At 45.4% G+C, this 15,613-nt stretch overlaps 1 protein-coding gene across 3 annotated transcripts in view; it reads right to left on the reverse strand.

Annotated features, from left to right (window-relative positions):
• FRMD4B (FERM domain containing 4B) overlaps nucleotides 1-11,736 on the reverse strand; it is a 266,219-nt gene extending 254,483 nt beyond the window's left edge. For 2 of the 3 annotated variants that reach the window (XM_077325142.1, XM_077325143.1), the window contains exon 1: nucleotides 11,320-11,736. The gene's annotated coding sequence lies outside the window, so the exon portion shown is untranslated. Of the gene's footprint in view, nucleotides 1-11,315 lie in introns of all 3 variants that reach the window. The other variant, XM_077325144.1, reaches the window with a different exon arrangement.
• Between the last annotated feature and the right edge of the window lie 3,877 nt (nucleotides 11,737-15,613).

The following is a 15,613-nucleotide window of genomic DNA, read 5'->3' on the forward strand; positions in this document are numbered from 1 at the left end:
TCAGAATATTGCTATTAGGCAACACCCCCTCCTACTTCAAAGAAACAATGATGTGAAATATGGAAACTAAACTCAAAGTTGCACTCAGTTGGATTTCCTAGAGAAGCAGTATTTTTAAAAGGTTTGGCAGAATCATTACTGGTCTCTGACTAGTATAACATCTAGTTAGGGGATTTCTGCCATGGAATGCCAGAGGGGAAATACTCTTGAATAAATTTTATGCTGACATGAAAAATTATCTTAGGACCTTTGTGGATATTCTAAGAAAATGAGCTATGTAATAGAGGAAGTGACATCACAGCAGCAAGCTCCACCTGCCCAGCTTAGACAGATCCACAGGAATTCATGTTCAGATTGTATTCATGAAGGCCCCTTTCCAGCCCTGTATACATGATCACACATGGGAACATGTCAATATGCGAGTTAAGTGAACATACTGATCCCCAACCCTACGTAGGTGTGTCGTCACAAATGTGGCCACAACTTCTGACACATGTACAAACTCTTCCAATCCAAGCTCCGTTCCCATATTGGAAACAGTGCTTTTTGAATTCTAATTCCACATCGGCAAACATGTTAGTGTGTCCCAAAGAAATAAAACAAGAGACCACTGACACCTTAAATATTGAGAAAACTTATTCTGCCATAAGCAGTCATGATCAGAGCTCACTTCAGCAGATTCAACTGTTATTAAAGGTGCGACCCGTCTTCTGTTTTATTTTGCTAAGCTTTTTTAAATGTACACACTGGGTGAAACCAGTGCATGAAGTCACAAATGGAAGCAGAGTTGACACACTTGCTTCCCCTCTATGAACTCTGGTTTATCACTACATAGATTATTCCTGCAGGCAAAGAAGACAACTACAAATCCTGGGAAAAGTGGACTTCCCAGTTGTACAAAGACAGATGTACCATGCATATGCAAGAAATGTAATGGAACATGCATAAATTAACTGTGGGATGCAGTGATGTTGGAGAGAAAACTTTTCTCAGCAATTTTTCTGATGCTACATTTTCCCATGTAAAGTTTTCTGCCCCAAATATGTAAATATAGTCTGCTTATCTACAGTTGTCAGAGTTCTAGTGCTGCAAATCAATCATGTCATATGAGCTAAGTATGGGATACAAAGAATGAACAGAGTGCTTGCACACAGTCTAGGGTTGTACACAATGTATATGCCTTCATTTGCTAACATTATTTAATTTTTTGTAACATTACTTAATTTATTTAAAATTAGAATTGGAAAAATTTCTGATTCAAGTGTTCCCAGAAAACCCACATTACTGGCCAGGAAAACTCATTCATTTTTACAGCCATCCATGTTAGTAACATCCTCAGGAAATGGACTTCGCAGTGTTAATTGTATGTTGCATTGAAGTAGTATTTAATTTGCTTGGAAGTTAGGAAGCAGCAATGTTCTGATACGAATTCTGTTTGTCATTAGACTTTTGCACACACCATTCTGGACCTCAGAATACAAGAAGTGTGTCAGGGAAATGGAAGTGGGTACTGAGTCAATAAGTAGCCCAATGATTCTTAACTGGAGCAGTACACTTTTCCTCTAAGGAGTGATCAAATCCTAGGGGCATTCAGAGTTGAGGGCAAATGGGGGGGGGGTAGTATTCAGGATTTCAGACATCCCATTATCCACATGAGGAGGCAGTTTTTTTTTTATACTCCACCTGTGTAGACCAGGCCAGACCAATCACATCAGGTTTCAGAAGCTAAGCTGGGATCAGTATTTGGATGGGAGAACTCCCAGGAATACCAAGGCTGTAATGTGGAGGCAAGTAATGGCCAACATCTCTTGCCATAAGTCAACTGCAATATAATAGCACTTTCTACCACACTCCACCATGAGTCTGCCGAGATAGGGTGGAATAGAACTCCCAAAATAAACAGAATCCCGTATCCTACATTCATCCCTTAAGAAGTGGCACAAACCAAACAAAAATCCAACCGAGTATGAAAGAGTTGACTGGTGAAGCTCACTGAATGTTTGCCAGAGAACTGCATGCTGTAATTATGCATCGCAAATATAACTCAAATTCCTTTCTTAGGGCTCTTCTTAATGTCTTCATTTTTTATTTGGGGCTTAAGAGCTTTCTGATGGTAATGTTGTACCCTTGGTCAGTGGCAGGAGATTAAAAGTTAAGAACCACTGAAGTAGCTAATTTGCTTTGAATGATAAGATGGATGTGCAGCATGCCATCTGTGGGAAGTAGGGTCACCACCAGATCACTGACTAACATACTGTTCAATAGCTGAAACCACCAAGCTCCCATTTGGCTGACCCTTTCCTGTCTAGGCAAACTGAGGGGTAAGAAAAATGGCAGAACATTGGAACCTCAGGCAACCGAAGTAAGGAAAGTTCATGTATTAGTATGGTAAAGCCCACAACCTGATACAAACAGAACAAATCATGGAAGGAACCTTCTCAGTAATTACTCTTTCTGATTCTAGGGACTAATGGCCTCTGTATATGCAGTTAAGACTGCAACTCTCATTGCATCATGCTTATGAGACACAGCCAAAGACACGCAGAGGTTCAGAGTGCAAGACTCTAATCTGGAGAACCAGGTTTTGATGCATCACATGAAGCCTGCTGGAGGACACTGGGCCAGTTGCAGCACTTTCAGAACTCTCTCAGCCTCACCTACCTAACTCACAAGAGAACTGTTGTGGGAAGAGGAAGGGAAGGAAATTGTAAGCAACTTCGCGACTCCTTAAGGTAGAGAAAAATGAGATATAAAAACCCAACTCTCGTTTGTGATCTTGTTCTTCATTACCATCCCCATCCCTATCCTTCTCCCAAGCAGCTCAAGGGCTGTGAACAGAGTTCTCCTATCCTCCATTTCGTTCTCACAACAATCTTGTTATAAACATTAGGATGAGGGACAGAAACTACCTGAGGTCATTCAGGGAGCTGCATGACTGAGTAGGGATTTGAGCAAAGATCTTTCAGATCAGCATTCTAACCATTGTACCCCACACTTCAGGTGCCATTTTGTGCACACAATGGATGAAATCCAACATGACTTGCTTCTAGGTTAGCAAATATCCACAGGATTAAGCAGCAAATTATATTAAATTTAGCAGGACTTAGCTGGGGGCGGGGGGGAGAGTTGCTGAAGAGACTGACTCTCTACATACATTTCCTTGGGAGAAAGAGAACTAGGCCCTATTAAATTCAACAAGGCCATTTGAAAATAAACACAGATTAGATTGGGTTGCATGGCAGTTTTATTATACTTGCATTGGTCTGCCTTGCCCCAAACCTACTGTAACGGTGATACTCTGGGAATGACATTGTTACAGCTCTGTGCCATACTTAATAAATATTGTAGCAGCCCGAACATGAGAGCACAATGGTACTATTGTACACCTCTAATGACAAAATTGTTCTAGAGAAATTGAGAAAATGGCTGTAAAATTGGAACAGGGAGTGGAAGTTGCAAGAGCACAATTACAGCACTCGTGATAAGATCAGAGTCCCAAACATCATGCAAAGCTAAGGTGACCAGATTGTCCCACTTTTGGAGGGACATCTGGGGGAACCTCGCAAACTGTACTTATGTTGAAATTAAAAAATATATATTACAATACTATTTTTGCATTCTATGAGTTCTATGAAAGTTTTTTTTGCTCCATATAGACCAAATTTCTAATCAGGACCCCCCCCCCCCCCCCAGTCAATGGTGTCCTGTTTTACCAATGTTAAAATCTGGTCACCTTATGCAAAGCAGACTTCAGCCATGTTCAGTGGGAAGCAGGCAGCAGGCAATGGCCAATAAAGTGGAAACCAACATATATTCCCAACCAGCAAGAAGCCACCTCCAGGGGTAGTATTAACTCAGCACTTGCAAATGCTTTCTCCTTCTCTCGCCTCACTTAACAAAATCCACAATTATAGGCAGCACTTTGTCAAAACCTTAAAGTGTAAGGTGTAATTTTCCAACAGTGCTAATAGCACATGTGAAGATATTTTCAACTTCCATATAATGCTTCTTTCTTTTACAAGGCCAATGCAGTCCCAAAGTTTGACTAAGCTTTCACTACTGCCAAACTAGCTTAGTGGGCTTCCAAGGGGGATTAGACAAACTCATGAGTGTGGCTATTAACCGGGTTGACAACATGGAACCTTCACATCCTCTGAATGTCTATGCTGGGAGTGAAGAACATTTGCTGCTTTGGTCTCCCGTGCCCATCTTGTACAACTTCTTAGGACCCCAGTTGACTCCGTGAAACAAGATGCTGCTGAACTAGACGGACCACGAGTCTCATCTAGTACAGCTGCTTTTATATTCTTATGTTCTCACCTGAAACTGTCAAGATCTGATGCAGAGGTCCACAAGGGTATAGCAAGGGAACAACATGCATGAACCAATCTTGAGCTTCTCAAATGGCAAAGGCCACATGAGTATGTCAAGCCTGCCCATCCCTATCTTCTGCCATCTTCATCATATTTTATAAACAAGGTGTGAGAAAAATGGTATCCATGGTAGTCCTAAGGTAGGCCAGCCCTGTTGTGATGACCTGTGGTATACTGGTTGGATGATTTAAACAAATACATAGTTCTGGTCCATGTTTTGGGCTGGCAATGCACTTTGTGTGGGGTTCAGCTACTGGCACTGCATTAATGGCTCAGAATACACAACACACTCTTCCTCTGTTGGCAGATGTTTTCAGCTGACTGTTCATACAACCAAAGATTTGGAACAATCTGAAATGTGGCTTCAAATCACAGCTTCTCAAAAGAGAAGTCGTATCAGACCCAGCAACTCCCAGCCCACTGCCTTCATCAGCAACCATGTTCCCTTTACAGCATTTTATCCCCTGAGGTCAAGAAATCATTGCAGGTGGTTGAGCCACAACACAGGGAAAACATGAAAAGCTAATTGAAATGAGGGTTTGCGTTGTTTTCAGTTCCGACAATCCCATTTCCCCCTAGAAACTTTGATCGTTTCGACTTGCTGAAATCTGATAGCATTGGACACTTTTAAAAAATACTTCTTTGTAAACCCCTTGAGTTAATCACAGAAGAAAGCATCCACCCAATGTGATACAGTACAGAGCCAGGATACTGCTTTAGCCTGCCTAATTCCAGCAGTAACAGTAATCCTGTAGCATTTACCAACAGAAGGGGAAGAAAACTAATTTAGTCACTTATACCTCCTATCCATTTTATCCTCACAACAACCCTGTGAGGTGGGCTAGGCTGAGAATAAGTGACTGGCTCAAGGTCATTCGACAAACTTTCATGGCAGAGTGGGATGTCAAACCTGGGTAACACAGATCTAGTCTGCCAAAACACTACACTACAGTGGCTCCACTTAGAAGGGACACTGTCAGACCAAAATTAGGAAACATCTTTCAAAGATTCCCATGTTTTCATCACCGTTATTATGCAATCCTGCATCAACAGATACACACTTAAACTTGTCCATATCCTTCTTGAGCTGGGGCAACCAGCCCTTGACACAATATTCTAAATGCGGTCTAACCAAGGCAGAATAGAGTGGCATAATAACTTCTCTTGCTCTACTCTATGCTCCTAGCAATGCAGCCTATGTCATCCAAAGATTTCTAGGGCCTAGTTTTCCCTGGAACAGTCTACCTGTAACTGGATTGTATCATTTAAAACCTCAGAAGGGCAGTGATGAGATGCAATGAATCCTCATCCAGAATATTTTGGAGAAGGCTTTGAGTGTAGCATTTCCCCTGAGAGGCTATTTTCCCACTTGCAGCTAGTTCCTCTCAGTTTTCTTGCACAGAGTATTTACTCCATTATGTGGATTTCCACTTGTAACCTTGAGTGGTGTAGCCTGGCCAGAGCTTTGCATCTTGGCAAGCACTGTGCCACAGAGTGAGGCAAATATTTCTTATCAACAAAGTGAGCTTGCTTGTGCTTTCAGCTAACACCAGTGAGTAAACTAGCTGATGTTTATCTTAATTACTAGCAGGCCATGCATTCTGCTTTCTCTTTATCAGTCCAATTTGGAACAAAGTGGCAGGGAAGCCAGTGGGGATTTGAACAAGGTTTGTAGACAGCTATCTATTCATTACGCATCTGCCTCATCCCACTTTCATGTGTAGACCTAATTTAAACTGATTTAGTCAGGGGAAAGAGGCCACCTCTACGGGCCAACCCTGATTTTAGGTCCCAAGGGAAGGGCTACAGATGAAATCAGCATAAAAAAGAGAGACCACATTCAAGTTGTCAGGCAATTTGTTTGAAATGAGTGTGCTACCTCTAACCTTCTCCTTTATTTAGAAGTTTAGTGTATGAAATATAAAACAATTCAGATTAATAATACAGGTTGCTGTAGAACAAAGGTCATTTTAAAACAACTGTACTGGAGTGTCATTAGCTTTATAAGCAACTTTTTTTTTGGGGGGGAGGGAAGTTGCCTAGATTCAAAGATGCCCTAAAGAAAATAATTGTGTTACTTTACATACAAACAAAGTCACTGCAGTGAAAGCTTACCATTTGATAAACTGGCCTGCTGTGTAACATCCCTCCAAGTTTTACCGAAGACTCACACCTTACCATTACCAATACTCCTTACCATTCTGCAAGACTTCAGTTCATGAGTTTATCAAACCGTTATCTGCTGATTATTTTTTTTATCTGTTATGGCTTTATATGTCTTAATACGTTTGCACAAAATCAAACCAAAAACACCAGTAAAAAGCACCAGCTGCAGCATATCAAACCACCTAAAAGGACTACGATAAAAACCAAGTTACAAATGAAAAAAGCATATTAACAAATTTCAATAATCTTGATAAGACCTCCTCAAGGCACCATGATAGCAATGTTGTTGTTGTTAGTTGCAAACTCATGTCTGACCCATCGCGACCCCATGGACAATGATAGCAATAGTAAAATTCAAAAGACTAAGCACTAACTGCTAAAATACTATAATCAAAGCAAAGTAAGCAGCAAAGTAAGAGACTCCTTTCAATCTGGGTCAGAAAAATGAAAAGCATGCCTACTGGATGGGGGATACGCTTCTAGGTAATACTGTGTGTGAACGAGACCTTGGGGTACTTGTGGATTGTAAACTAAACATGAGCAGGCAGTGTGATGCAGCGGTAAAAAAGGCGAATGCCATTTTGGGCTGTATCAACAGGGGCATCACATATCACAAGATGTCATAGTCCCATTGTATACGGCACTGGTCAGACCACACCTGGAGTACTGTGTGCAGTTCTGGATGCCTCGCTTCAAGAAGGACGTAAATAAAATTGAGAGGGTACAGAGGAGAGCGACGAGGATGATCTGGGGCCAAGGGACCAAGCCCTATGAAGATAGGTTGAGGGACTTGGGAATGTTCAGCCTGGAGAAAAGGAGGTTGAGAGGGGACATGATAGCCCTCTTTAAATATTTGAAAGGTTGTCACTTGGAGGAGGGCAGGATGCTGTTTCTGTTGGCTGCAGAGGAGAGGACACGCAGTAATGGCTTTAAGCTACAAGTACAACGATATAAGCTAGATATCAGGGGAAAAAAATTCACACTCAGAGTAGTGGAATAGGCTGACTAAGGAGGTGGTGTACTCCCCCTCACTGGCAGTCTTCAAGCAAAGGTGGGATACACACTTTTCTTGGATGCTTTAGGATGCTTTGGGCTGATCCTGCGTTGAGCAGGGGGTTGGACTAGAGGGCCTGTATGGCTCAACTCTATGATTCTATGATTCAATCAACAATTTGTAAATATAGTGATGGCCACAAGAACAGGTAGCATTAACGGGGATTAGAGTGATTCATGGATGGAGTCTCTCAGTGGTTACTAGCCATGATGAATGAGGGGAACCTCCACGTTCAGTAGCACTAATCCTCTGTTTCCAGAATCTGGAGGAAACAACAAGGGAAGGTCTCAGCCTGTATGCCCTGTTGTTGGCTCTCCAGAGGAACTGGTTGGCCACTGTATGTGAGAGGATACTGGACTAGACTGACTGGTCTGATTCAGTAGACCTCTTTTTGTTTCTTATGGATAGACAACTAAAACAATTTGTGCCTATGGCCAAACACCAGCAGTTCTGGCATCAGGTAAAACCCAAAAGTCGCATTATGGAAGAAAAACACACTCTTTCACAGTAAATGGTTGGCTGTGTTCATCACTTACAATGAACCTATGTGGACATCCAAACTACCAAAAGAGAGCTCTCATATCCCAGGGTGCTTTGGTTACCTGTGTCATCCCACTAAAGAGTGAAGGAAATTGTACCACACATCAAGCTGTCTAGAATACATAAACAAAGAGAAAAGCCACTTATGTTGGAGGAAGGCATAACACTTTGCCAAGTACAGTGAGAGGATAGTTGTTGATAGTTGTTTTATTTTTTGGAAGAACTGACAAATGAAATAGCTCATAAAGGGCCACAGTCTGTGATAAAACAAAGTAAAAATCCATACAATAATAAATCAATTCATCAGTCACCCACAGTATCGCCTCCAAAGGAACATCTGAAGAGGAAAGAGGGTAAAAGAAATGCAGCAAACTTTAACTAACCCAAAGTCTTGTCAGATACCAGATTCTCAACAGGTTTGTGAGCTTGCCCAAATCAGATGCCAGTCAGATGTTCTGTATGTGTAATGTCCCCAAAATAAGAGTTCCATCTCCCAGTGACCACCTATCTCATTTGGCAGTATTGCTTTAGTACAGTGGTTCTCAACCTTCCTAACGCCGCGATCCTTTAATAAAGTTCCTGATGTTGTGGTGACCCCCAACCATAAAATTTTGCAAGTGTTCTTTCACAGAAATTAAACCGAAACTGACCAACAGTGTGAAGAGCCATTGTTCATGACTGTATATAAATTGTTTTTTTTCTGGGGTGTCTTAGTTCAGTTCTGCTTCTTGTCCCACCATACCGATCTCACTCTTTTCCGCTGCTCCAGACAGATGAATGCTCTATCTCGATCTACCCCGCAAGGCTGTTGTGTGGATGGCACCCCACCCCCCCTCCGGCCAAGCTGCTTGCCCTGCCGCGACCCCTGTGAAAGGGTCATTCGGACCCCAAGTTGAGAACCACTGCTTTTGTACAAGAACTCTGCGGTTAGTCCAGTACCCAGGACTCAGCAATGAAATCTTTATTCGTAGCTCGCTCCTTTAGCATTACAACAAAAAGAAAGGCCCCAAAGTGTTCCAAAGCTTTGGCAAGTTGGGACTGGAACAGAAACCAATAGGCCAAATAATGTGAGGAGGCCAAACACACCACACCACACCACCAGGAAAGAGATAACACTGAGAAGCAGGCGGGGAGGAAAAAGACACAATGCAGAAAGATGATCTATTCTAGGAAACGGAAGAGGAAATGGAATGGAACCAGAGAGGAAAGGTGGTGTAAGAAGCAGCAGGGGAAAATGACTAAATTAGGCACGTTGACATAGTGAAGGTCTAATTTCAGGCCAGTAGTTCCCCCACCCCTGATTTGAGAGTGAGAGAATCCGGACTTGAAACAGAAAGGAAGTCAATTGCCCAAAACAACCCTACAGACCAACGCATGGCTACATTTTGGTTTCCTTAGGCTGAAAGAGGAGAGGCTATGACCCTTGTGAGATATTTAAACACACAGCTCATCCTGAAGGAGAAACCTAAAAGACTCTCACCCCCCCTTGTCTGCCTCACTCATTTCGCAACAACTATCTGTTCTACACAAAGACCTCACTAATCTACATTCCCTTCTTTAGGTGGGTTATCTCAAGACACTGTAAAGTGGAGAAATCCTATTCTCTTAATCCCTCTGTGAAAAAAAATGCATTGCTTGCTTTTTGCCATTACATAATTACGGTTCAGGATTCAAAAACACTGTCCAAATCAGGGGTAGTCAACCTGTGGTCCTCCAGATGTCCAAAAGCTGGCAGGGCCCATGGGAATTGTAGTCCACGGACATCTGGAGGACCACAGGTTGACTACCACTGCATTAGGTGACTATAAAATACACACTGTAAGAGCATTACTATACAATGCACACCCAGGGGAACTTAAATTCCTGCTTAATTTTCCTAAAACCACAACACGATATTTCCTAGTATTAGCAATGATACATTTCTGTTATTATGACTACAATAGTAACTTTCTACAATCACATGAACTTGTCCTGCTGCACCAGACCTTTGATTTAGCCAGGTCAGGCAGTATTGCCAGCTCTGACCAGCAGCAGCTCTCCTGGGTCTTTCATGCCACCTATCCCAGGATCCCTTTTCTCATCCAAAGTGCCTGGGATTCAACCTGGGGCCTTCCGCACACAAAGAAGATGCTCCAGCACTCAGCCACAGCCCCGCCCCAGGTCATTAGGATGGGCCTGTCTTGTACTTCATGTCTGGCTCTGTTTTGCTCTTTACATTGTCACCCCACCACCACACAGGCACACACACACACAGGTGGCAATCTTCTTAAAATCTGGGCACTGCCCCGCTGCCTCCGGGCACTTTCCGACTGACAAGGCAGAACTGAAGTCCATGAAATCTGGCCATGACTCCTTTAAGGCCAGGGGCTTAGTTAAGCCACTTTCTCTCGGGTGCCCAGCCAGTCCCTTTCTTCTCTCCAAGTTTCGGAACAAACCAGAAGGAACCCAGCCCGAGCTCAGGACGCCGCCCCCGCCGCCCATTCAGCCGCCCCTCGAAGCCCTTCTCCAAGCGGCGGGAGAAAGAGCGCGCCGGACGGCGCCTCGCCGCCTCACGCCCCTCTTTGCGGTTCGAGGCGCGGCGAAGTGACAGCCTGGGAAGAGAAGCCCGGCTAACCTTCCTCCTTTCCTCTGCTCCGAAATGAACTCAGCCGGCTTCTTTGAGGGGAGGGAGGGAGGAAGGGAGGGAGCCTACTCGTCGCCCCCTAACAGCTCGTTAAAGAACAAAGCACATGGCTCGCGGCGGGTGACACTTCGCCGAGCCAAGCGGAAGGAAAACAACACGCCTTGTTGTCCCCTTTCGCCAACCCAGCCAGGAGGGAGGGAAGAGGCGGAAGCCCCCCGCCCCACCCACCCACCCGAAAAAACTTCCAGCCGGGCTCAAGTCTAGCCCGGGGGGGGGGGCGCAGCCAGACGCTCTGCCCCCTCGGCGCGGCTTTGTTCCCGGGAACACCGAGCCCCTGCCTGCAGCCTCCCCCCTGGCCTCGGCTGCCGCTGGGCGTGAGCGGCGTGGCTGCGGGGAGCGGTTCGCTTCGAACTGACAATGGCTATTTTCTCCGCGCGCCTCTCCGGCTTCCCCACTGCGGCGAGAGAGGATTGGGGGGGAGATCCCATCCCTGCACTTGCTCAGGCGCCGCGCGTCCAGGAGGCTCAGACAACAATACACGGCAAAGCCTTGCCCGCACCTACCGCGGCGCCCTGCCCCGGACGGCTCTCCCGGTCTTGCCCGCAAGGCTGGCCCCGGACCGCCGACCCGCTGCCTGCAACTCCGCCGGCGCTTCTCAGTTCCTCGACTCTCGCAAGCGCCGTCTTCAGCACGTGAAAAGGGGGCTCCGCTGTTGCCGCCGCAGCCGCGCTCCGCCCGGCGCAGAATCTAGCGCGCGTCGCCTCCTTCGCCCGCGGGTTCCGCAGCCGCTCGGCGGGTCGCTCTCTGGCTCGCGGAGATCGCCTCGCCCTCGCTCGCGCCCCGCGGCGGCCAGCCCGGGTCCCTTGTGCGCCGCCGATCCCCCAGGCTGGGCATGGTACAGCCAGCGCCAGCTGAGCGGAGGGAGGGCTCTAGCGGCCGGGAAAGGGTCCCGCACAGCGCGGGCTGCAGAAAGCGGAGCGGAGCGGCTCGGCGGAGAGGCTCCCTGGCAGGCGCCCCGCCCTTCTTTCTATTGATCTCCGGCAGCCACAGAGAAAGGGCGCGGAGGAGGAGACGCGGCGTGTGTGGACAAGCGCAGACTGGCTCCCTCCGGGCCATGGCCGGCCCTCGACGGCGACTGTTATTGATTCGACGCACTTGTCTCCCGCCCTTTCTCCGAGGATCTCCCCCTCCGTTTTGCCCTCGCAGCTACCCCTGAGAGGGTTAGCCTGAGAGAAAAGGGCTGGCCCAAGCCGGCTTTATGGCAAGGACGAAGCTGAAACCCCAGCCTAGCCTGTCCTAGTTCAACTCTTCACTGCTACACCACAGTGGCTCTTAATGTGGCCACATCACGTCACAACTTGAGTGGGTTATTTATATATCGTATGGCAGGTGTGTAATATAGCCAGGAGACCCTGTGGATGTCTGCCAGACAAGAGACCTTTGGAGATGGTTGGCCATTGCCTGCCCCCACATCATCACCTTGGATGATCGTTCCTTGGAGGTGGCCCTTTCAGATGCCAACCAGGGCTGAGCCAGCTTAATTTCCAAGACCTGACAGGGTCGGGCTTGCCTGCTCAGATTGGGTTACTTGAGTGGGTGAATGAACTGTCATGACCTGACAGATCTAGCAACCTCATGTTTACCCTTTCTCAAGGAGCTGGGAGCAGCTTACGTATTTTCCATTACTTCTCCTTCATCCTCACAGCAACCCTGCGGGGTAGGTTAGGCTGGGAAGTCGGATGGCCTTGGGCCCAGTCATAGGCTCTCCTAACCTACCTCACAGGTAATGTCCCCTCTAACCCCTCCCCCCTCGAGAGGCACAGTTCACACCCTGAGCAGGATATAACTGCTGTGATCATAAAATGGGCATTGGGCAGAGAGCTGGGTTAGGCTGCATGGCAATGTTTGGCCCAACAAGATCTAAAGGTGAACCTGGACTTAGTCCAATACTCATTCTCTCTCACTCTCTACAATCCACCTGCCACCTTGGCCATGCTCATCTCTATGGGAGAGACAGTCTGAGACACTGTCCTTGTTTCAATTGTAAATATAAACCGGCCAAATTGAGCCCTCTTGATGACGTTTTTTACCATTGCCCCAGTCAGAGATTCCACTAGGTCTTCTCCACTTATATGGAACCCTGAGGAGTTTTGTGTCCATGCAGGCAGGGTGGTCATAAATGGATCCTGACAGCCTTTTGACACCTTCACACCGACATAATGTAAGGATGGGAATGTTTTCTTCCCTTTGATAGCTACTGCTCGTGAGAGATGAGAAGCGTGTGCCAGCCATCAGCTAGAACTTGAGCTGGCACTGACGGTGTCTGACAGCGGACAACGTCATTTCAGAAGGGAGTCAGTTATCCTCCTACTTCTCTCCCCTCCTGCTAGACTTCATTGGATCTTTTTGCCTTGATTACAAATGCGTAGGGATCAGGCTCCACTAATCTTCCTTCAGGAATTACAGTCATCCTGTTTGGTCCTTTCTCCTTCTCACCGGCTTCCTAATCTGCTTGTCCGTCTTTGGACAGTCATAATTTACTCCCCAAAAAACTCCATTGCAAACACGTGATGTCAAATATTTGCCTCCTGTTCCTTGGAATCTCAACTATTTTCTGAATGTATCTGTATTTGACACCCAATGATATTTTATTTCAGTAGTGGATCGTATGTTGCAGCATTTGATGACTGCATACAATGAAATTTAGTATTTCACCATTGTCGTAGTTGATATGCACAGAGTGGTGCAGGGTGGTAAGGCAGGCAACATGCTATCTGAAGCTCTGACATGAGGCTGGGAGTTCAATCCCAGCAGCTGGCTCAAGGTTGACTCAGCCTTCCATCCTTCCGAGGTCAGTAAAATGAGTACCCAGCTTGCTGCTGGGGGGTAAAACGATAATGACTGGGGAAGGTACTGGCAAACCACCCCATATTGAGTCTGCCATGAAAACGCTAGAGGGCATCACCCCAAGGGTCAGACATTACTCAGTGCTTGCACAGGGGATACCTTTACCTTCAAGTAGCCATATTTGTCCCTTCCATCTTCTACTCCCCCCGCCCCCCAAAAAGATGGTTCTGTAAGAAATCCATGTTACTTTTACCTCTGCCTAAAATCTAAATCATTTAAATTTCATTGTTAGGGATAGCTAGACATTTTGAATGCACATTCGCATTTTTCTTCAAAAGTTTTCATTTAAGACTTGCTGTACAAAATGGCAAACCTTGGCATGTTTCAAATATTGGCTAATATCCATTTTTGCTCTCATTTACTTTGTTTATATTTTCAGATTTGTATGTTGCTAAAGAGAGTGGCTCACAACCTTCTATAAAATACAAACATAAAAATACATTAAAATCCTTCCAATTAATGTAAGTGAAAAGCACTCTCATTAAATGCTTTCAGTAGAAAGGTCAAATAGAGACAATTTTAGGTGCCAACCTGCTGGAATAGCTCTGCTTTACAGGCCATGCAGAATTGTTTAATGTCCCACAGGATCCTGATCTCACTTGGAAGAGTGTTCTACAGGGTAGTCAACCTGTGGTCCTCCAGATGTTCATGGACAACAATTCCCAGTGTGGTGTAGTGAGAAGTGTGTTGTACTGGGATCCGGGATACCCAGGTTTTGGGTCCTTCAATGGAATCTAGTGGCATGATCTTCAGCCTGCCATGCACTCTGACCACAAACTATCACATGAGTTTGTTGTAAGAATAAAAGGCAAAGAGATCAAAATAAGCTGTTTTTGGTCTCCACCAAGGTATAAATGCAATAAATAAATAAATAGACCCACAATGACCTGATTGCATGTGACCACAATGCCCAGAATTTAACATGGCTTGATCTTTATTATTGTCATAACTGTTCATGCTGCTGCCACGGCTTAAGATGGCTGTATATTGAAGATTTGCACATTTGGTATGCGCACCAGAGGTTGCTTTATTCGGAAGTGGAGCTACTAGGAATGGAGCTCATTAACAGGCCAATATAGCAGCTGGTGAGGAGACTTGAACTGTGGGGGAATGGCATGCCCCTGATCCCACCTCAATTGTCATCCCTGACAAACGCATGCATTTTTACAAGACCAGGACAATACCAGAACTGTGCAATTATAACACCAGTATTAAAGTTCTGGGATAATAGGGCCATCTTTGGCACATTTAATGGACTGTGTTGGAGCTCACACAGTGGTTATCAGCTGGAGTCCAGCAGATAATCTTAGTAATTTATCCTTTCACTCAAATGGGAGACAAAACCATATGTCTTGGACATTTTGTGGGGGGGAAATAGCTATAGATAAATGGAAAGTTTGCAGCTTGGGAATTTATTGTGGTATTGAGTTGCAAAATGATACATCTCAAGTTTCTCAGGTCTCATTATCTTGTCAATCTAGCAAGTGAAAACTAGAAGTTAACCCAGGCTGCTTTTAAAGAGGCCATCTACACGGAAGATCGTAGGTGTGAAAAGCCTGGTTTTGCTTAAGTCAAAAGTATTTTCCAGTCAGAACTTAATTTTATTATTTAGATGAGTTCATAGAACTGTAGAATCACTATCAGGGATGGTGGTTTGAAGCTACTCTGATGGTCAAGCAGGAAGAGACAGTTCAAGAGCAGTTTAATAATGAACCAAACCAGACCTACCGGGTTTATGGGCCCTTTGCATCACTGGATCCATGAAAGCTTTGTAGGTGCAACAATAGCCCCAGGCCATCTGCTATACCACGGAGAATATCTAGTCCCTCCTCTAGCCCAAGCACAAGTTGGGGTCCTATTACTGGAACTCCCTTGGCACCTACAACCTCATCTCTAAATTGTATAACAATAGTTCTATTTGTTTCTTCACTGAGAAGCTGCTGTGCCACA

This window comes from Paroedura picta, chromosome 3 (assembly GCF_049243985.1).
Source record: "Paroedura picta isolate Pp20150507F chromosome 3, Ppicta_v3.0, whole genome shotgun sequence".
NCBI classification, from domain to species: Eukaryota; Metazoa; Chordata; class Lepidosauria; order Squamata; family Gekkonidae; genus Paroedura; species Paroedura picta.